Raw genomic sequence first — 24,118 nt, forward strand, 5'->3', positions numbered from 1 at the left:
ACTTTAGTCTTCTCTATCTCTCTCTCAGTTACAACTCGATCTTCTCAGATAAGATCTCTCTTCCAACAACTCAACATCCATCTTAAACCCTAGCTCAATATTAACCCTTTTCACAATAACCTAAAACCCTAGACATGATGTCCTTTTAAAGGAATATGATTTCATGTCGGTCCAATAGGATTTCTTTACAATTTCCTAGGTTCAATGAACCTAGACATACTTAGTAACACGACACAGAAATCACCGTTAATGTGTCAACACTGTCAAACAATTGGTGAATTGGTAACTCATCACAAAATGCCAGTTGGTAACTCATCACAGAGTATTACCAGTTCATAAAAAATACCATTTGCTGGTTTGACAAAATTGAAGACTAGTAAGAATGTGTTGTGCCACTTTTCTCCCTTGTATTGCTTGGGGTCGACATGTCGCTTCAGACCGGGGAACACATTCTGCAAAATTGCCACTAGTCTAGAGACTAGTATACAACATACCAGTTGGAACAAATACCAGTTGAGCATAAACTCATACATATAAAGGAGATCTCAATACAAGTGTGTGTCCATAAATGACAATCATAGCATAAACCACAAAAATGCCAACAATCTCCCCCTTTGGCATTGATGGCAACACTTAGGAAAATAAAATTTTGACATCTAAGTGTTTTACAACAGAAAAACTTGCCATTAGCAAAATTGCTCCCCCTAAGCATATACACTATCCCTTAATCAATAGAGTGTATAGCAATTTTGCATTCAGAGCATATAGCATATATCATAGCATATATCAAAATTTCAAAATAGATACTTCTCCCCTGATATATCAAAATTCCAAAATTTAAAGCCATATACTTCTCCCCCTTTGCCAACAATGACAAAGTACCGCTGAAAAACCTTTTTCCATATATATATATATATATATATATAAGATTTTATGACAATAATGAATAATACTTGTCAAAAACCACTTTATAGTCCTGCAAAAATTGTTTCATGGAAAGAGACCAGGACTCAAGTAGGGAGGTTGCCACTTCCTTCTCTATCTGCATTTGTAATACCTGTTCCTCCATGGCATCTATTGTGCTTAGTTCTTGTGTGACTGTCAGGGCATCCAGGTTCAGATAGCATTTTTGGAGAATTTGTTGCCATGGAAGTAATACTAGTTGAAGCTCTTGCAAATCCCTAGACCTTGTGCTAATCTCTTGCTCCATCTTGGCTGACTGGATTTGGAACCAGTGAACGGTTTGCCCATATGCTACAAAGGAGTCGTAAGGAGTCTTGAATGTGCTCAAGTAGGACTGTAAGTCCATTTGAAGCTATTGCTTCTTGGCTAGCACATCATCACAGAATAGATGAGGTTGACAAATTTTGTTGAGTAGCAACTTTCCCTCATCCAAGGCACTCCTTATGTCCTTTTGATCCTTTAGCAATTCAGTCCTAAGCTCATTTAATTTCTTCATGAGAGCAACATTAAGAGCCTTTTGGTCATCTTTCTTTACATTGGCCTTTGCTGCTTCTTCTAGACCCTGTACCTAATCATCCACTATAGTACATAGAAGTTTGAGTTGTGCTAGTGATGAATCGGTGTTAAGAAGATTAGTACCGGGGATTAAACCAGTAAGTGTGTCTACAGTTGCCTGAATGATTTCTCATTCCTTTTTCCTATGAATGATCTCAAGGCGCTCTTGAGTAACCTTGATGCTCTGCATAAGCTCTGACTCACTTGCAGATTGGAGATCGATAGGACTAGAGAGATCAACCGATGAGGGTTGACTTCCGGTTGCCTTCGGAGTCTCCACCTGAGAGCTTTTTGCTGCTTCTCATTCCTTGGCTTCTTCAACTTTCTTCTTTTCCACTTCTCTTCTCTTCTCTTCTTCCTTGTCTTCCTCTGCCTTTTTCTTCTCCTCTGCTCTCCTCTTCTGCTCTTCCTTTTCTTCTTCTTCCCTCTTCTTCTTCTCTTCCTCTTCCTTTTTCTTCTTCTCTTCCTCTTCCTTCATCTTCTTCTCCTCTTCTTTCTTCTTCTTTTCTTCCTCTTCCTTCTTCATCTTTTCTTCTTCTTCCTTCTTCTTCTTTTCTTCCTTGTCCTCTTCTTCTTTCTTCTTCCTTTCTTCTTCTTGCTTCTTCTTCCCTTCATCTTTTCTTTTCTCTTCTTCCTCTTTTCTCTTCTCTTCCTCTTTTTTCTGTTTCTCATCTTCATCCTTCTTCTTTTTCTCTTCCTGTTCTTTTGCTGCTTGCTGTGTGTCCATAGCTTGTTCACCACCCTGATCGACCTGTTGCCCCTATTTAGTTCCCTCAGAAGGTATGTCCTGAGTGACATCTTCTATATCCAGGGCATCAACATCTATGGTGTCAATTGGTTCCTCCACTAGGTTTCCATCCTCATCAAAAACCTCATCTAGTTTGGAAGTAACCGGTTCCTTTTCCGCTTGGAGGTTGGCCTTTCAAGCTTTGTGAGAGCTGATAGCATGGGCCATGTGTTGATGTGTATCCTTTTCTACATCATCAACTCTCCCCTCCAACAACCAGAGTCTTCTTCTCCTTGTGAAGAAGAGACCTTTATTTTGATCCAATACATCAAATAATTCTGAATTTGAGAGTTCGGGGAAGTACTATGCAAAAAATTTCTCCCTAATCTCTTGTTCCTTTTCAATGGCAATGTGCCATTTGTTATCCAATGCTTTAAATAATGAATCCAATGTCTGAGATTTAATCTCTAATGGTGACCGGTCATTTTTACATAAATAAAGAATGATTTCCTACAGTACTTCATCTTTTTCTTCACTATTGAATTCATCATAATAATCTATTAAATCATGAAGTAACTTTCTCCTAATATTCTTTATTGTTCTTTGACAATGTGTCAAAGGTTTGTAAGGGGAGATATCTATATTTACCTTTGCAGATGTTGTCAGTTCATTCTTCTTCATCTTCTTGGTCTGTCTAGCCTTCTTTGGCTGTTCATCAGACTCTGTTTCTTCGAAGTCCAGTTCATTTGCCTTAGTCTTCCTCTTCCTTTTGAAGACTTTTGTTGGTGTTACCTTTGGTTTCTTCTTTTCTGATGACTGCTTGGTCACTCTTGGAGTCGCAGTGGTAGCTGGTGTTGATGCTGAAGGCACTGCCTTAGCTTTCTTAGCTGCCAGTTCTTTTCCCTTCTTCACCGATGGTTCTTCAACTGGTGCGATCCTCTCCAAGTAGGTTTTGGTTCTCGTAGCCTTTGGATCAAGAGGTGAGGCAATAATGGTTGAATCATACCCTTCCAACATGTCAAACATGACCTCATAGCCCATACGCTCCACTTCCTCCATTCTAGGCTCAACAACCTCCATTAGACATTTGTCCACCTGAATAGTGAAACAAATGTCATCTTCATATTTCTTCACTATGTCACCTGAGATTTGTACCCTTTGACTCATCTTTCTTTTGAACTCATCAAAGTATTTGTTCAATACCTTAGGGCATCCGGTTCCAATGGCTTGCACACTTTCCTTTATCTGCTTGGTTACCGGTTGGTCAGGGGACCACTGGACATCTCCTACACCTGGAAAGTAGCCTTGGAAATAGAAAAACAAACCTACCAGTAGTTGTCCAAACTTAAATATCAGTGAATTGTCCTTTTTGATTGCCTTAAGATTTAACAGGAGTTGCCTCTGCATACCAGTGCATATGCCAAATGATTTATCCTCTTTAATCATCCGGTAAGCGGCATTTACCATTGTAGTAGATATAGAATTAATCCTGTTGGCTGAGAATGTTCTGTAGCCTATCACCATGCAGGCGTATTTCACCAGTTCATCCTTAATAGGATTAACTATCATACCTCATGAATCACTTGTCGAACTGGTGAGCTTGGTCATTTCCATTTTGCTTACCATTCTCAGGGCTGGCACTTCCCCTGTGTTGCAGAAACTGGTGACTGCATGAATTGCCTCAGGCATGATATCATGTGTCCTCTCCAGGTACATCTTGTCACCATGAAATCTGCTCAAGATGATCCTGATGTGATCCTCTGTGAAGTCTTCTAGAAAATATACCGCATTATGGAGTTTCTTCTTCTCTAAGATACTGAACTCTAGTTTGATCTTTTTGTCATTTCCACAAAATAGACCTAATTGAGTATGAATGGCTAAGGACCCTAGGTCTTCTATCTTGCAATCAATATAATTTGAAATTCCTTCTTTGACTATGACTCCAGCTAGAACTTGTGACAAAGCATTATACTTGGACTTCCTCTGAATGAAACTTTCTGACTCAATGGATGTGCTTGAACTGGTATGAGATGCAGAAGCCATTGAAGAGTATTTCAAGAACACAAAAAATGCCTTTCAAATGCGAATTTAGGGCTTCCTGATTCTGCTTTACTTCGCTCTTCATCGAATGCCAAATCACCGCTTTGTATTCTCCACTACCGCTTGCAAACTAGATTTGAATCTCTTTTAAGGTTATCCAATTTCTTGAAGTCAAAGCTCAAATCGCCTTTTCTTCGCTCTGCACTTGAAAAATTTTCTTCGCTTGAAAATAGATAGTGAGAAATGATTTGAAAAATTGCATTTATACATGTCTCTCACCTACCATCATTAATGCTCCTCTATTAGGGCGTAAACCCTAATTTTTCTTTATACCATTTCTGGTCTTCTGCCAAGCGACAAATGTATCATAACGGTTAAGGTCTTTTGCCAGTGTCAACTGAGGGTTCGAAAGTATTTCACCATTTGCTCCCCCTAAGCCTTTGAGGCTTAGTTTGCTGGTTCTGATATTTCCACACTAGGTGCAGAAACTAGTTCCTCCTTCGACAATATTGGTTTCTTCTTCCATGTTTTCTTCATGTCTCCTTAAACTTTTTCAACATCTATTTCTCCTTCCTGAGTGACCGGTATATCATCAGATATACTTTTTCTGCTTCTACAGAATCTTGCAATGTGACCCAGTTTTTTGTAGTGATAGCAAACAAGTCCAGGTGCTCTCCAAGGTCCATTGTACATGTTTCCAATCTTCCTTCTACATGTTGTAGCAGTGTGACCATGACCATGATAGATCATACAACTTTCTCTCCATCCGGTTGCCACTTGATGACCACCACTTCTTGACTGATGATTGAAGTCATTAAACCGGTTGTGGTTCCAGTTCATAAAAGATTCAGGACCAGTTCCTTGGGTCCTCTGAGGATATCTTCCAGTGTTGTCCACTACAAACCTGCATTCAAATGCTCTATGTCCAAACTTGTTGCATGCATAACAATGACCATTGAACTTATTGAATCTAGGTACATTGTTGATAAAATAAGGAAAATTATTGTAGGCTTTGCTCCTACATACATTGGCAGTGTGTCCTTCTTTAAGACAGTTAAAGCAAACAGGTTTGAATTTTTGCTTACCTTTTCCTTTGAGTGTCGGTTGCTTCTTTGATGCTTCAGCATTTGTTCCTGAGGATTCTCCTTCCTCATGTCCAGAAAAACCAAGACCATTGGTATTCTTTGCTGGTCTAGATGACTCAAGCTTTTGCTCTAGCTTGACAGTACTTTTGCCAAACTTAGCAAGTATTTCCTTTGACTCAAAGAGTTCTTTGGAAATAGCAGTATTTGTCTCCATTAGACTTGCATTTTCAGTGATGGCTATGTTTAGTTCTCCTTGCATGTCTTCCTTTTCCATTTTGCTCTCATGAAGGTGAGCAGTTAGTGCACTAATCTCATGTTTCAACTTTGAGATCTCATGATCTCTATCTTTTACTAGATCTTCAGCTTTTCTCTAGTTCTCAAGCTCTTGACTGAACCGAATAGTTAGTCCTTCCAACTCCTTTCTCAGATTGGATTTTGAATCATTTAGCTTATTCACTTCAGCAATCATAGCTTCCATGTTAGCTTCATCTTCAAAACTACTTTCAGATAGTTCCATCAGCCTCTCTGCATGTTCTCTTCTTTTTGCTTGAGATGCCTTGTATTTGACCATAAGATCATCATAGGCTTGCTCAGACTTAGTGAGTCATTGAGTAAGTTCCCTCAAGGTGTATTCCCCCATATCTCTTTCCAAGTGGTTAAACTTATAGAAAGGTTGGCTCCGATACCAATTGATGAATACTAAGAGGGGGGGTGAATTAGTATGCCAAAAATCTTTGCACTAAAACACTGACACAGTCTAAAGATAAACCGGTAAAGCAGTCTAACAGTCAAACCAGTTACCACACATGCAAACCAAAATGTGAATAAAACATTCACCCACAAAAGCAATACAACCATAACATAAGATATTTGATGTGGAAACCCAACTGGGAAAAACCACGGTGAGATGAAACTCACAAGTCACTATCTACATAATAGAAACCAGACCGGTTAAGGTCTTACAATGTTCTTCACCAGAACAGATCCTGTTAGGAATCTCAATCTCTGTTAGGAGATAAGTCCAATTAAAGACTACCTTGTTAGAGGATTTTAGATTCACATGTGTGAACCACCTTGTTAGAGGATTTTACAAAGGCTTTGAGGCCTACCCAGTTAGGGGCTACAGGCTTGTTAAAGATGTGAGTAATCAACAAGTGTTTGATCTATCTAATAGCACAAACTGCTTGGTTACATCCAGTATTGCTCATAGCTAATGCATTCCAGCATTACTTCAGTCTTCTCTATCTCTCTCTCAGTTACAACTCGATCTTCTCAGATAAGATCACTCTTCCAACAACTCAACATCCACCTTAAACCCTAGCTCAACATTAACCCTTTTCACAACAACCTAAAACCCTAAACATGATGTCATTTTAAAGGAATCTAATTTCATGTCGGTCCAATAGGATTTCTTTACAATTTCCTAGGTTCAGTGAACCTAGACATACTTAGTAACACAACACAAGAATCACTGTTAATGTGTCAGCACCATCAAACAATAGGTGGATTGGTAACTCATCACAAAATGCCGGTTGGTAACTCATCACAGAGTATTACCGGTTCATACAAAATACCGGTTGCCGGTTTGACAAAAATGAAGACTGGTAAGATTGTGTTGTGCCGCTTTGCTCCCTCATACCACTTGTGATCTGTGAACCGCTTGGGGTCAACATGCCGCTTCAGACTGGGGAACACATTCTACAAAATTGCCACTAGTCTAGAGACTAGTATACAACATACTAGTTGGAACAAATACCGATTGAGCATAAACTCATACATATAAAGGGGATCTCAATACAAGTGTGTGTCCATCAATGACAATCATAGCATAAACCACAAAAATGCCAACATTTTGTCCTTATATCAAATGAGAGAATTGGGTTTCCTTTTATACATGCCTAAGAGGATTAATTTTCAACCATCGAAGGCCAACAAAGAAAGATTGCAATCCCCAAAGAGAAAATTAAGCTTAAGGGGCTAGACAGACCCATCTTAGGGCCACCCTAAGAGGGAGGAAAAGGGTGCCACACCCCTGTCTAAGGGGGACAGGGGCACCACGCCCCTTTCCTACCCTATCTTGGGGCCTAGATAGGGTCTTGAGGCACCATAAGGGCCACAATAGGAGGAGACTCAAGATGAAAGCATAGAGAGGGGTCACAAATAAAGATTCTTTAGGACAACTTGACACACTATGTAAATATATCACATAAAACATTGAGAAAATAAAGGAAGAGTCATTAAAGGATAAAGTAGAAGTTGAAAAATAGAAATTCTTTGATGAGAAAACAAAGAAGTGTAATAGAGATTTTGATACACTTCTACCGAAATTATGTAATTTATTGAAAGAGTACAAAAATTTGTACAAATATACCTGTAAAACAAACTTTTTGACTGTAGATATAGACAAGAAAATGAGCAAGGTACAGGATGAGATCAATAAACTTGTAGATAGTTTTGTCAACTCACCTAATACACTATCAGTTTTTGAGGAAAAGATAACAAATTTTGAAGGAGAATTACTTAAATGAGAAAGAGAGAAAGAAAGAATAGTGATTAAGGCAAAGCATTTGAAATCAAAACTAAGTCCAAGATTGGACTATCTAGCATCTCTATGGAAGGATGTATCTGAGGCACTAATATAGGGAAAGAAAACACCGGCAGAACATTTGCAGCATCTCACTGATACAGTGAAGAGAACAGAGACAACAATAAAGGATGGCAAGAAGTTTATGGATAGTATAAACTTGATTTTGGGAGATCTTTTTCAAATTGTAACCACCTAGTTACAAGGTTGAAACTACAAACTCTACTGACATCTTGACAACCTTTGTCATTGATGCCAAAGGGGGAGTAGTAGGATGAGAAAATTTAAATCACATGAATCATATGCTTAGGGGGAGCACACACATTTTTGGTAACATTTTTGGACTTCACATTTTTGGATACATTTTTGAAATTTCTCATGAGTGTTGTCATCAATGCCAAAGGGGGAGATTGTTGGCATATGCACACTCCAATGAGACATTGTATGTGATTGAAGGTTTTGTCATTAATGGCAACCTTGTAATCCTATGGCACTGACAAAGGCATTATACTGGCATCAGCAGATCACACTCTACACCGACACTCAGGACACCGGCACCGACATAGAAGAAATGAAGTATATCGGCATAGAGGCCGACAGGATTTTGTTATATTATATTTTGGTTATTATTGTAAAACTTTGTAAGCCAACTTGGCGAATTGTAAAATGACCCTTATATATAAAAGAGATCATTGTAGACATTTGATATAGGAAATGTAAGCATAAAGGAAAATATTAGGCAAACCTATTGTGCAAAATATAGGTTAAGGGGTATATATAAAGAACAGAGCAGGAACCAGTACTGAATCTAGCATTGAAGATGCTATTGTAAAGTAGTACAAGATATTGGATTTATATAATCCTTATTGTAAGTCAGTGAGACTTCCCATTGAGCAGTGAGCTCTAGGCAGTTGGCCTTCCTACATGTGCAGGCCCCTATTGTAAGTAATATTCTCTTATTGGCCAGTGAGTGAATATTGTGGGTCACAAATCTCACCAAGGTTTTTCCCACACTGAGTTTCCTCATTAAAATCTTGTGTTATGGTATGCTTTTCATGTGGATGTTCTTGATTCTGTTTATTGCATTATTTCTTGCATACCAGTACATTGTTATATTATGTTCTGCATGTTTTAATTCAAGAAATTCTATTCACTGGTTAGATACTGATTCACCCCCCACTCTCAGTATCTGTGGGATTCCTAACAGACATACCATCATTCATCCCATAATAAAAGAAGACATCCCCACCCTTCCTTCATATCATTCCCATCCATCTCATCCCAATCACCATCCATAATAAACTTTGAATCTTATTAGACTTACACTTAAACAAAAACAAACTTTACATGCATACATCATATCTAGTCAAAAAATTTAACTTGAGCCCACTAGTGAATGTTAAATATTCATTATTTCCTTTTACATATCATCTTTATCCATCCCATCATCCATACCCATAAGGATGCCTTGGTCCCAAGTCTTTCATACTCATAATCATTCTATTATCCTATCTTAGGCAAGATATGTGTATATTGCATTATATGTTTATCAATTAATCTTTTTATTTTTATTTATCTTTTGACCCATGACGACACCTACTCAAGGCCACTTCAATATTTCTATATCTTGGTTTATTTTTATTGGTGAATGATGGGGCATTATTTTTATCTTTTATGTAGTGTTTATGGGATGGTCTTGTACTCCTACTATGCAACTACTTACCTTGCATATGTTGGAATAGCTTCTAGCATGAAAATTTACCCTTTTCATACTCGGTCATTCAGTTAATTTAGTGTATTAGGACTATCATGCTCTAAATTGATTTTCCTCACATATTGGGACAAGTTTTTGTGGTGTCTAGTATGAACAAGGACAACCCTTTTGTTTGAGTATCAAGTCCATTCAAAGGTTACCTTGTAAACCTAGGTTCCTTATACCTTGGTGCATTATTTCCACATAGAAACATAGCCAATATCTCATTTCATTAATCCCTTCGCATTCCATTTCTTTCCTTTTTCATCTTCTTTCATCCTTATCCCCCTTCTTGTCCTTTCCATTTTGAGAGCACAATTGTTTTCTCTTAACTTGATTCTCCTTTCAAGGGGGCATCCCACTAACTCATCATCATACTTCATGTCTCTTCCCATGACTAGGTCATCATTCTACTACTCCTCATCCATTTCTACCCACTATAATTAATTATTTGAAACAATTCTAATTCTCTTAGTCACAACATCATCTCAACGAGCCTTGGAAAAATGTAGATGTCTAAAATATTCCATATCTAACCACACTCAATTTTTACCAATCCTAAGCCGTTAATTAAATAATAATTTGTTTATTTAATCATTTGTTAGGACCCGGAGGCAACTGAGAGGGGGGGGTGAATCATTTGTCTATTAATTTCAACTCAAATATAACTTAATCAAACTTGATGCATAATACTGATAAACCAAACTTAATGTCAGTTGACAGTTTAACAGTTAATAACAATATTGGTGAAACTTAATGCATGAGACAGAAAGAGAAATAACATCCACAATACATAGCACATATATTTGTATGTGGAAACCTTGTAAGGGGAATAACCATGGTGGGAAACCTTACCCACAATCAGGTGATACTACTATAGATAGTATGTGTGTACAAATGGGGTCTGTACATGCAGAAAGGCCAGCTGCCTAGAGCTCACTACTCAATCACAAAATGAGATTCACACTGACTACAATAGGATGGTTAAATCCTAGATAATGTTGTCATGCCCAAACTTTTGGGCACAAACGGAATAAATTTATTTATTTATTTTTTTTAAAAACATAATCCTAATAACACTAAATTTGCTAAAAGATCCGAACTAACAAGTTTAGCCTTAACTATGTTATTGAATTAATCTAACAATTAAATCAGTTAGGCAAAAATACTCTAAAATTAACAAAAAAGTATTAATTCTCCAAAAGAGTTATTATTATCTCTTCCATTAATAAATAAATAAACTCAATTACACAAAAGCTCCCAATTAAATTGACAAGATATTATAATCTCAAATAATCTTTTAATTACTCGAAGCATCAATTATATTAAAACTAGTATTTAGACTATTAAAACTTAGCATTAAATAAGGGATAAATATAATGCATTTAAAATTCGCCTAGAGGTTAAAATGACCTTAAAAAGTTTTAGCTTTATAAACTCTTAATGTTCACCCAATCAATAAATCCCTAAGGCCAAAAATACTAGCAAGGCACTCATTAATACAGGTGAATAAATTAAAACCCTTTAGTTTTCAATTTAAACCCATTAAAATAAATATATATATATTTATATATATATTTATTCTTTTACATACTTATAAGCTTTTACATAGCATCTATGCAATATAAACTATATTCCTAATTAAGAAAATGCCTTAACTAAGTTCACTATTATATAAATATAATTAAAGTATTCATCTATTAGTACCCATATAAATTTATTAACTTAAAGAATTTAATTATAAACTATTAATATTCAAAAAAAAATGCATGGGATACCCTATTCAAAATTTGAATAGGGTTTTTCCCCCCTTTTCTTTTATTTCTCTTAATTCTTTTTATATTCGAATGAACCCTAAGTTTTTTGATAACTACCCACATATATCTTTTTTTTTTTTTAAAAAAAACACACTATACTATGTTTTGCCCTAACCCAAAATTTGGTTTAGGGCATGTGTGTTTGTGTGTGTGTTTTGTGCAGGGGCAAGAGAGATGGCAGCCATGGAGGGAGGAGCAGAGGGGAGGAGGAGCATTGTTTAATGGGTGTCGGGCAGAGGGCATCCCCGAATGCCACTGTGTTTCCCCATAGTGGCGGCTGAGCACCACCCACTATGGGTAAACACAGTGGTGGCCGGGTGCCTTTCCACTGTGGTTACCCACAATGGAAGGCCCCGTGCTGACCACTGTGGTTGCCCACAGTGGTGGCCCCCATGTCGTCCACTGTGGGAAGCCACAGTGGCAGCCCGAGCCGTGCCGACCACTGTGTGCTTACACAGTGGTTATGCACCCTCTATGGCGTAATAATCCATCCGAATCTAAGGAATAATCCACATATTTCCCTTCTAAAGTTTCCTGAGATCGTATGGCCTGGCAAACCTCTAAATACAATCCATCCTCTGGCAACTGTTGCATTATCCGATCTCTCAAGTCCATGCCCATAGATATGGTGTATAGCTCATGATGTCTCCTACTCAAAGCATCTGCAACTAGGTTTTCTTTCCCTTTGATGCAGTGTACGTCAAAATCATACTCACACAAGAATTCCATCCATCTCCTTTGACGTGCATTAAGATTTGGCTGAGTGAATATATATTGAAGGCTCTGATGGTCTGAATGTAGCTCAAAGTGATGACCCAAAAGGAAGTGTCTCCACCTCACAAGTGCATGCACTATTGCTGCAAGCTCAAGGTCATGAGTAGGGTAATTAAGCTTGTGAGTCTTAAGTTTTCTAGACTCAAAAGCTATAGCTTTTCCATCCTGCATAAGGACTGCTCCTAAACCCTCTAGGGAAGCATCTATGCAAACCATGAAGTCAGCTGAGGGATCTGGCACTACAAGGATAGGTGCGCTAGTAAGTGCCTTCTTAAGTTCTTGAAAGGCCTTCTCGCACTTCTCTGTCCACTCAAATTTCTTCCCTTTACACTGAAGAGAAGTAATAGGATGTGCGACTCTAGAGAATCCTTCAACAAAATGTTGACAATAACCTACTAAGCCCATGAAGCTCCTGACCTCTGTCACACTGGTTGGCGTTGGCCAATCCATAATGGCTCTGATCTTTGATGGGTTGACTGAGATCCCTTCACCGGATATAACATGTCCAAGGTACTTGACCTCTGTTCTAAAGAAAGTACACTTCGACAAACTGCCATACAACTGATTATCCCTCAATCACTGCAAAACCTATCTCAGGTGCTCCTCATGCTCCTTCTCATTCCATGAATATATCAATATGTCATCAAGAAACACAATCACAAAATGGTCAAGGAATGTGTGGAAAACTCCATTCATGAGACTCATGAAAATAGCTGGGGCATTCATAAGACCGAATGGAACCACGGTGAACTCATAGTAGCCATATCTAGTGCGAAATGCGGTCTTGTGGATATCGCTATCCACTATCCTCAACTGATGGTACCCTGACTTTAGATCAATTTTGGAAAATACTTTGGCACCCTAAAGTCGGTCAAATAAATCATCGATCCTAGGAAAAGGATATCGGTTCTTGATGGTTACTTTGTTCGACTGACGGTAATCCATGCATAATCGGAGAGATCCATCCTTCTTCTTCATGAAGATGACTAGTGCACCCCAAGGGGATACACTAGGATGAATGTGGCCCTTCTCTAAGAGTTCATCAAGCTACATCTTGAGCTTCATTAAGCTCATTTGTGGTCATCCTATATGGTTCTCTTGAAACTAGCTCGGCTCCTGGTACAAGGTCTATATGAAAATCAATCTCTCTATGGGGTGCCATACCAGGTAACTCTGAAGGAAATACATCTGAAAATCCCTTAAGGATAGGATGGTCGTCAATAGATGGTTCCTTTTTATCTTCTTCATCTCTATCACTAATGGTGATGGCAAATAACTGGCATCCCTTTCACATGCTCTGCTTAAGCTGCATTGCAGAAATCATATGAAGAGACACGTGTCTCCGAATTCCAGTGATTACTATGGGAGAACCATGATCATCCTCACACTCGATCTTTTTCAGGTGACAATCCATCTTGGCTCTATGGGCATAAAGCCAATCCATGCCAATTATGATGCCATATGATCCAAGTGGTGTAACTCTAAGGTCTACTAAGGTGGTGATATTACCAATCTGAAGTTGACATTCCCTAACCTATGATTCCACTGACACTCTAGCCCTTGAAGCTAACTCCACTTCCCAACTGACCTCTTGTCTAATTGCCACTAGCCTACAATGCTCCACAACTAATGGAGATATAAAAGAGTTAGTAGCTCCTAAATCAAATAATATAGATACATTGCTACCTCTGATCATACCTACAACCTCAATAACCGTGGCCTGATGCTTTGCCTAGCGGTTGTCAACCACTGCGAAGACTTTATGGGGCTTGCCCATATCCCCAACTATCGGCTCTAATGCTGCCATCCTTTGACTGTCTGCCATCTGACCCTAAGGACACTCTCTCTCCATGTGTCCCATGGCTCCACATGTGAAGTAAGCACCATGTGCCTAAAACTGCATGCCCTATGGTCTCGAGAAAGACTGTCCCCCTATTCTACTAGAACCACTGTACCCACCCCTGGAGGACTGTTGAGTCCTTGCTGGAGGTGTGTAAGGAACCTGAGATCACTGATCTCGCCTCTGACCCTAAGACTACCACTGCTTGGGCTTTATGCCCTGTTGACTCTGTGGAGGCCTCTACCTCTGGTTCTATTGTGACTGCTGCGGAGGAGGGGGTTTGGAGAACCCCGATGTGTGTTTGTTGTTACCATTCCAATGGGGTTTCTGAAATCCATAAGTCTGGGGTATAGGGTTTCGGTTCTGAGACTGATCTCTCATGTCCTGAGGCCTGACCTGAATCTTCTCTGCTATCAAGGCCTTCTCCACAGCAACCTGAAGGCTCCCTGGAGTGGCCATCCTCACCGGTCCTGCTATGTAGTCCACGTACGGTAAGAGCTCGAAGAACTTGCTCTCATACTGGGTCACTGAAAGACCCTTCTGCTGGAGGTCATGGAACTCATCCACCCTACGTTGTCTATAGTGCTCTGATAAGTACCTCTCCCTGAATCTCTCTGTGAAAATCTCCCATGTGAGAGTATCTGCCACTAAGCCACACTTGTATTCCTCCTATCTCCACCATGTGGAGGTCGTTCCTCTCAATAGGTGGACTGCTACACGTGCCTTTAGATTGCTCTCGTAGGAGTGCAATGCAAATCACCTATCCAAGCTCAAAAGCCATGCCTCTACTTCTACCCCATTGGTAGATCCCTCAAAAGATGGTGGCTGAAGGTGCATAACTTCTCTAATTAGATCCCCTGGGTCCCAATGTTCCCTCTCATAATACATTGGTGCTACTACTAAAGGTGGTTCTGGTAGGTGAACGGTCTCGGGCTCATGCCCTACTTGACTCTCTACAGGATTACGAGGTGGACTCCTACTCCATTCCCATTCTACTATTCTATGGCTCCCTGAGTTCTGGTTTTCAACATGATGATCCACTGCTGGAAGCCTATCCTGGACTATGCCAATCAGGTTCTGTAGAACTAACAAGATGTCTCAGTTCAGGTCAACTGACCATTCGAGAGGAGCCTCTGGGTTCCCTTCCAGAACTGATTCCTCCCTATCGACCTCTTTGCGTGCCATGCGTTCACACCTAGGGCCTCTACCACGTTTGCGAGCTTGTCGCGTAGTTGGAGGCATCCTTATGAGAAAATAAAATAAAATGAAAGAAATAACTAATTTTTTTTTTGGAATTTTTTTTTTAATTTATTTAAAATTAACTATAATAAATAAATAAATAAATATAATTTAATTAATTAAATAATTTAAGCGAAACGTAATGGAGAAAGGTTCCTAGTGTTGGAAACCTTGCTCTGATACCAAACTGTCATGCCCAAACTTTTGGGCACAAACGGAATAATTTTTTTTTTTGAAACATAATCCTAATAACACTAAATTTGCTAAAAGATCTGAACTAACAATTTTAGCCTTAACTATGTTATTGAATTAATCTAACAATTAAATCAGTTAGGCGAAAATACTCTAAAATTAACAAAAAAGTATTAATTCTCCAAAAGAGTTATTAGTATCTCTTCCATTAATAAATAAATAAACTCAATTACACAAAAGCTCCCAATTAAATTGACAAGAGATATTGTAATCTCAAATAATCTTTTAATTACTCGAAGAATCAATTATATTAAAACTAGTATTTAGACTATTAAAACTTAGCATTAAATAAGCAATAAATATAATGCATTTAAAATTCGCCTAGAGGTTAAAATGACCTTAAAAAGTTTTAGCTTTATAAACTCTTAATGTTGACCCAATCAATAAATCCCTAAGGCCAAAAATACTAGCAAGACACTCATTAATACAGGTGAATAAATTAAAACCCTTTAGTTTTCAATTTAAACCCATTAAAATAAATATATATATTTATATTTATATATTTATTCTTTTACATACTTATAATCTTTTACATAGCATGTATGCAATATAAAACTATATTCCTAATTAAGAAAATGCCTTAACTAAGTTCACTATTATATAAATATAATTAAAGTATTCATCTATTAGTACCCATATAAATTTATTAACTTAAAGAATTTAATTATAAACTATTAATATTCAAAAAAAACTCATGGGATACCCTATTCAAAATTTGAATAGGGTTTTTCCCCCCTTTTCTTTTATTTCTCTTAATTCTTAAGTTTTTTGATAACTACCCACACATATCTTTTTAAAAAAAAAAAAAAAAACACACTATACTATGTTTTGCCCTAACTTGAAATTTGGGTTAGGGCATGTGTGTTTTGTGCAGGGGCAAGAGAGACGGCGGCCATGGAGGAAGGAGCGAAGGGGCGGAGGAGCATTGTTTAATGGGTGCCGGGCGAAGGGCACAGTGGCAGCCAAGTGCCTTTCCACTGTGGTTGGAAGGCCCCATGCCGACCACTGTGGTTGCCCACAGTGGCAGCCCCTGTGTCGTCCACTATGGGAAGCCACAGTGGTGGCTCGAGCCGCATCGACCACTGTGTGCTTACAGAGTGGTTCGGCCTTCCCTGAAACCCTCTCCCCCCCTCCCCCCCCCCCCCCCCGATTTTTGCATAACTTTTTTTTTTTTTTAAATTCTTCTTTTTTGGGGGGTTTAAAAAAAAATATAAATATATATATAGTTATATATGTATATATAAACACTTCTATATATATATATATATATATATATATATATATATATATATAATCTTTCTTTGGTTAAAATAAGGGTAGGTATAATATGGAATTTTCATATATGCATATTGTTATTTCTAACTTGCAAGATATTAATGAATTAAATGGGAGTAAAGCTATGGCCATGAGTTTTTTTTGTTTTTTTATAAACTAGGCACAAATCTATAGTGCAAGTAATAGTTTTAATTTCTGTCATATATGAAATACTAACACATAAACTAACCATTTTCTCTACAACTACAACTAGCATAGAGAGCATTCTTTGCTTATTTTGCCTAAGATTAAATCTGTAAATATTCCTCTTTTTTTTTAAAACACATAACAACAAGTTGTTAAACTAACAAATTTAACTAATGTATTTTTTTTCCTTTTTACAAATCTAGATGCTAACTTGGATCACTAATTAGATTTATTTTCTGCAATAAATAAAATGACAGAAAGTAATAAATTTTAATAGCAACTATTTTAGCCTAGGAAACACTAAAATCAATTTAGAGGTAGACATATTAAACCTATTTAACCATTTATTGTATTTGTATCTATCTCAAATAGGCCTAAATTCTTGCTTTTCCCATATCCAAAATTTCAATTTGCATGAAGGAATAAAATGAACTTTTATTTTCCAATATAACAAGAATACAACAAAACATCATTTTTGTAACTATAGGGACTTAATAAAAGAATATACATTTCATTTTGTAAAAGTAAATTAATAGAATGAAGCACTTCTTAAAAGCATATTTAGAATAGAATGTTGTTAATATTACAAATGGGTATGAAACCCATCTAGTCTCTCTTTTCCATTGAATGAGGACTTGAATATAAAATGGATACATTTCTTTTCTTTTGAAAAATAAATACAACATTTAGCTTTTCTTTACAAAGCTGCAACTTAAATACATTATTCCCTTCCCTAAACTTTTCTGCAAGTCAAATATAAACCAACAACTTTTATCTCTCTTTTTCCTTCCCATTCCCATTCCAAGTAACCTGCAAATATAACATAAGGCTTGACCATGGAGTGCTTACCTCCCAGCCTAGGCTTACTAGAAGCCACCCCCGAGCTTGGAGAACCAAGCACTAGATGGGTCACACACATACAACCACAACAAGCAAGGGGTAAACATACAACAAACAATTTTCCCAACCAAGGCTACACTTCACCACAACTTGTGATGAGTTTCCAAGGGTGGAAGTGGACCAAATACCATTGGGGAGACTGCAAGCATGGAACATCTCAAGCCACCTCATGGCAACCAAATACAACACAAATACATCCCCACATCCTTATGGCCCCCAAAGGGATGTAAGTCATACCATCTCTCCTTATGACCCCCAAATACATAAACAAGGCTATGTAGCAAGGGTCACAAAAGAACACCCTTGAGATCACTCTCCTTAAAGGAGAGCCTCTCACCCAAGGCTGTCAAACTTCTTCCACCCTAAGACCATCCTACTCTCCCAAGAGTAGAAGGCCTTGGACACTCCCAATACAAGAAAAAGCATAAAAAGAAACAAAGGGAAAAATCACATTTTCTTTCACAAAGTAAAATACATATAAACAACTCTTTCATACAAGCATTTCTTCAAACATGCATATACAACATAAACAAAAAGAGAGTAAGAACCAACCTTAATTTGCCTAAAGGTTTTGATAGATCTAGTTGGGGATGAGCAGCCCAAATCCACACAATCTTTTCACCAACACTTAGCCAAAATTCTATCCTACAACTATTCTTCAAAGTTACATGATCTCCAACAATGGATAGTGGGTGATTAACTCACTAAGTCCCTAATCCTTGCCTAAGAAGGCCTCTCTCACTCTTCCCAACCCCTTGGGTAGAGTGAGAGTTCCCATTGGTTGGTCTTCCCAGCCTCTTACATGTTGCTAAAATTGGAAAGAGAAAAGGTAAGAGAGGATGGGGAAGAGAGTTTGACATCAAAAGGGAAGGTTGTCTATCCTAGGAGGAACCTTCTAAGTTGAATTTTCTCTCACCTTGGGAAAACTACTTTTTGAGGTGACTAAACAGTCACATGGGATAGTCACATGTTTAAAAATACCCCTAACCCATAGGTATACCCTTTGGACCTTTGGAAAAGCCCTAAAACTAACCCTAGGAGTCCATTTGACCCCTTAGAAACCCAACTGAAGTTAACCTACGGGTCAAACCTGAGTTGACCACTCCCAAGACTCCCTACCCAAGGCAATTTTGGGACCACACTCAAATGTTTGAAAAGGGATTTGGTAGAAACAAACTCCCTCCAAGAGACAAGTCAAAATCAATGACACTAATTAGCATATGTGTCAAGTGACACAATAAAATACATTATAAAAATTACACATGGAATTTGTCTCTTGTTGGATTTACACAAATTAATAAAATCAATTTAACACACATGCATCATTTACTTTCACAAATAAAATACGATACAAATGGGGTGTTGTCTCTCCAAATAGACAACCCCTAGCTTTACAAATGTACATAGGTCTAGGTTTGGTTCTCCATAATATTTCCATGGTCACATGGATAATTTTCCTATGCATCTCAATTTACATATTAGTAATTCCAAATAACCACATATATATTATTAAACACATGAATTTGAATACACATCAAACACTCATACAATTGATAGTAATAAATCAATATCTCATATATCCCAATTGATCCTCATAAGCAATTATCATAATCCTCAAAATTTGATCCATTCATATTATAAGCATCCTATTTCTATCATCATAATGAAGTCCTGCAAATCCAATAATGACATAAATCATCTCAAAGTAATTCTATTCTAGCATCATATAAAGTTTCATATCCATAATGCATAAAAATGAAGCATCAATATACATCAATGTTATCCAAATCATGGAATCATATAAGTTCTAAATCCATAATGCATAAAAATAAAGCATCCATAATAGTCTCATCATGAAAATAACAGAAATGCTAGGATGAGTCAGGGTAGGGCCTCACAAATGTATTGCTCAAAATAACATTTTCATATGTTGGATTCAGTACCAGTTATGCTCATATTATCTCCTTGATACCTTCCTTGAATCTTCAAATGATGTCTACGTGAGTAGCTCTGCTTATATTCGCATATACTGAATATCACAACCTTATCGCATCTCCTATCCTATCCTTTTTCCAATCTCACAATTGAGATCTTACATATATACCAGAACCTAAGACCAAATGTGTAGGTCATCTCACTAAGAATATTACAATTAAATCAATTACAAATAAATCAATATGTGATGCATCATGTTGGCTCAATGCATTTACAATAATAACCAATCAACAAATCATCTCCATAAAGTGTCGTGCTGATCTGGAATAGATAACACATGCCGGTCCATAAACCTAGACCAATTTGTCGGTAATAGCAAATATGCCAACTTGATTAAATCAATAACCAAATCTCTAAAACACGTGTCCAAACCATATCTTCGACATAACCAAGTAATCTCCAGATGATAACAAGTCATCCTCTGTGCCAGTGAACAATATAACCTGCCACTGAACCAGATACCGGTGTCTGTGCATAAGTCACTGAACTTTCCAGTGAACATAATAAAATATCTGCAAAAAGATAAGTGTTGATAAGTGTTGACAAGTGTTGACAAGTGTTGATATCAATGACAAAACCAATGAAACACATCCATAATACCAACATCATTTTCCCAAACAAGTATTAATGGCATGTTAAGATGATTAAGTTGTGGTGTTCTTGTTCTTTCCATCAAGGTTCAAACCTCACTGGGGTAGTATTGTTAAATGTTTAAATGGGGATGAGGTCCCCCATTTGTGACCTCATCACTTCATTTGAGGGGTTCTTCCCATAGTGTGTTGGTTAAGTGGTGGTGTTTTTGTTATGATCACCAAGGTTCAAACCATTTTTGGGCCATTTTGATCACATGGCTTGTGCCTTTTTTGATCCAATGTGCTCATGGGTTTGAGCCTTATTATTGTTATATGGGGATGAGGTCCCCCATTTTTTACCTCACCAGTTTATAGCTCTAGGTAAAAAGTATTTCACGTGGATCTAAAAATCATGTCATTCCAATGTCATTGGTCATGTTAAAAATTTTATTAAATACTTTCTTTAAAAAAATCATTTTACCCATTCACTTGATCGCATTAATTAAATAAATATTTATTTTTTATTTAATTAATTTCACCATTCATCTGAATCCTTTTTCATTCAATCCTAGGCATTCAAATTGTTCACATGGATCATAATTTAAATTTTTTATTATGTGACAAGTGTCCCCTTCATATATCCAACTAAGAACTTGTCCAAATTCATTGAAGACACTTCCCAAAATTGAAATCTACTTTATATTTTATCCATCCATTTCAAACTAAATATCTTATCCTATCCATTCACATAAGGATGTTTCCATAAATCTAATCCTAAACCTAAATTGTATCCCTTATCTGACACTTGTCACATGGAAGTAACTTTGAGCCAAACCCTAATTCTCATTCAATCTTAGCCATCCATCTTCAATCTATCCTAGCCCTTGATTTTGTCTCTTGAGAATCCAATAACTAAAGGACCTCATCCTTAATCAACCACCTAATCAACATATCAATTGATCTTATGCTATCAATTTTCTATCATATCGTCATTTCTATACCAAGTTTATGTCAGTTTTCATATTGAGCAATCCACATCAAAATCTAGATCAAATAAAATAGAACTAGGGTGCGTTCTATTTCAAGCTTATCTAGGATGATGGAGATTGTTTGAGGCATACATTTGATTGCTTGCATTATCTTATGTTTTTTTTCTTCATTCATATTTTAACATATATAGAAAAAAATATGTTAGTCATCCCATTTTTTCTTATCAAAATTATCCTTTTCACAAAGTGGCATAGATTCATACCCTAATTTTTTATAATTGTGGCATTATAACCCTTTTAAATCTTATAAATGGAGCTTCCAAGAATTTTCTTTCTTGGCTCTAGAGATAATATACAAATAGATGTTGTGTAGCCAAAACTAGGAGACATTTTAAACACTTATTGATTTCATTCTTCTTTAAATGATCCACAAAAATATGCTAAGGTTTTTAATCCTTGGAGGAAGGATTGGAAATAGTACCCTAATACAGTGTTTTGTATTTATAAGCCCATAAAATAATATTTATGGCTCTCTCTTCACCTTGATATGGTGGGTGAGCTAAACTAGTGCCTTTAGCCTTAGTCCTCTATGATAATTTGACATTATCAAATTGAATCAATCTAATTAGCCATAATCGAGTCTAAATTGACTCATTTTTCCTAGTTCATTCTTTATCAAGGTCTCCTACATGGATCTTGCCTTGTTTATTTTGGAATCTCCCAATCATGATGCCAATCTACAAAAAAATGGATACTCTCAAACATCTCTTCTAGTTTTGCACTAGATCTCAACAAGCCTAGAAATGAACTTGTGATTTTTTATGCATTTTAGAGGTGTTCCCTTTTTGCGGCATAGGGTTTTGTTAGGGGATTTAACTTTTCTTCTTTTCAAGTATACTTATATTTTGCATTCTCTTAGGGTGGATATTCTATTTAGCATTTGGAAAGAGATTCTTTAAAAAACAACTATTGTGTTGATACTCGTTTCTCTTTTTGAACTAAATATATGATTTTATCTAATGTATTGATGCAAATTAAAGTATAAGATAAAAAATATACACTTGAGATGGACCATTTGTAATATTTCAAACACCACTAAGGTAATTCTCCGTACACTATTGCCAAAATTCTACCTCCTTCATCTTCACATCCTCAAGGATGCTAGTAGTGTTACAACTAATCTTCTAGATGTGACTATTATTCCTAGTCCAATGACTCTTAGTCCCTAAGAAATAAAGATAATGCTACCCATGTTTGGTCCCAACCCCCAACCTGCTCTCATGGGTAAGCTATTTTTAGTTGGCTTGATCCATCTCATGGGTGTAGTGGTCTTGGTTGGATTGATTCAATTAATTTTTTTAATTGATATTCTATTACTAGAGTAAGAGAAGATTACAATATGATTTAACAATGCCTATCTATAAGAAAGTAGAATAAAAATACAAGTAGATAATTTAATAAGATTAATAGATTATATCCTAACATACAAAACCTCATGAAAAAGGGCCCCATCTTGAGTCCAAGCAATAGTATTCGACTATTACTATTATAGAATTCACTATAATTGTCAATTTCAGAATCCCCCATAGGTGGTGAGATAGAATAAATATTGTCATTCTCCCTAATCATTCGAGGCAAGAACCAACAAAATATGCATATGTTTGAGACCAATATCTTCTAGGTGATCTTTGAACTTATAAATTTTGTTATATTTTTCTTGAAATTATATATAATGTTTAGAAATTTGGCATAAAATTGTTTGGCGTCATGTGGTTAGTAGTTGGAAATTTTTATCTTCTATCTTTTAAAATAATCTTGTCCTTCATTCATGAGTTCCAAGAACTTATCTTTGTATATTTCAATTATTGTAGTAACTTGCAACATAACATGACAAAGCATGAGTCTTCTAGAGCACTTTGTACAAGTTGCCTATTCTTAACCCAAAATATATCATCATTTCTCAAATTTTATAGGAGTCGAAGAATCTTAGTGGTTAAAACAAACCATAAGGAATTACATAAATACTACTAGTTGTTCAAACCTTGGGTTGGATGAGTAAATGGAATCACCATGATAGGAGCTCATTACAACATCATATTCCTCAAAGTAAATTTTTCAAAAAATATAAATTTGAGTATTATTTAATTTGATATATATATATATATATATATATATATATATATATATAGTGAACATAAGTTTTTCACCGATCATAAAGGTCTCTATTCCACATACGTAGATAAATATTAAAATAAAGAAAAAAATTATAAAAATATCTACGAACTAGGTATTGATGTCCTTGATTCAACAATTTTTTTGGTATATGTAGAAAAAATTATGCAATATGGAATAAACCTATGTCTAAATTATAATTATTCTCACCTCAAAAATCAATTAAAATAAAATATACAACTAAAGATAATGAAAAAATATCTATGTAGTAGATATTGGTTATACGGATCTATGTGTAATTAATTGTAATTTTATCATTTTTTGTAAAAATATTATGTGATATGGAATAAAAATCACTTTTTAAAATTACTATTACTTATAAAAATAAGATTAAAAAATA

Source organism: Cryptomeria japonica, chromosome 1, assembly GCF_030272615.1.
Source record: "Cryptomeria japonica chromosome 1, Sugi_1.0, whole genome shotgun sequence".
Taxonomy (NCBI): domain Eukaryota; kingdom Viridiplantae; phylum Streptophyta; class Pinopsida; order Cupressales; family Cupressaceae; genus Cryptomeria; species Cryptomeria japonica.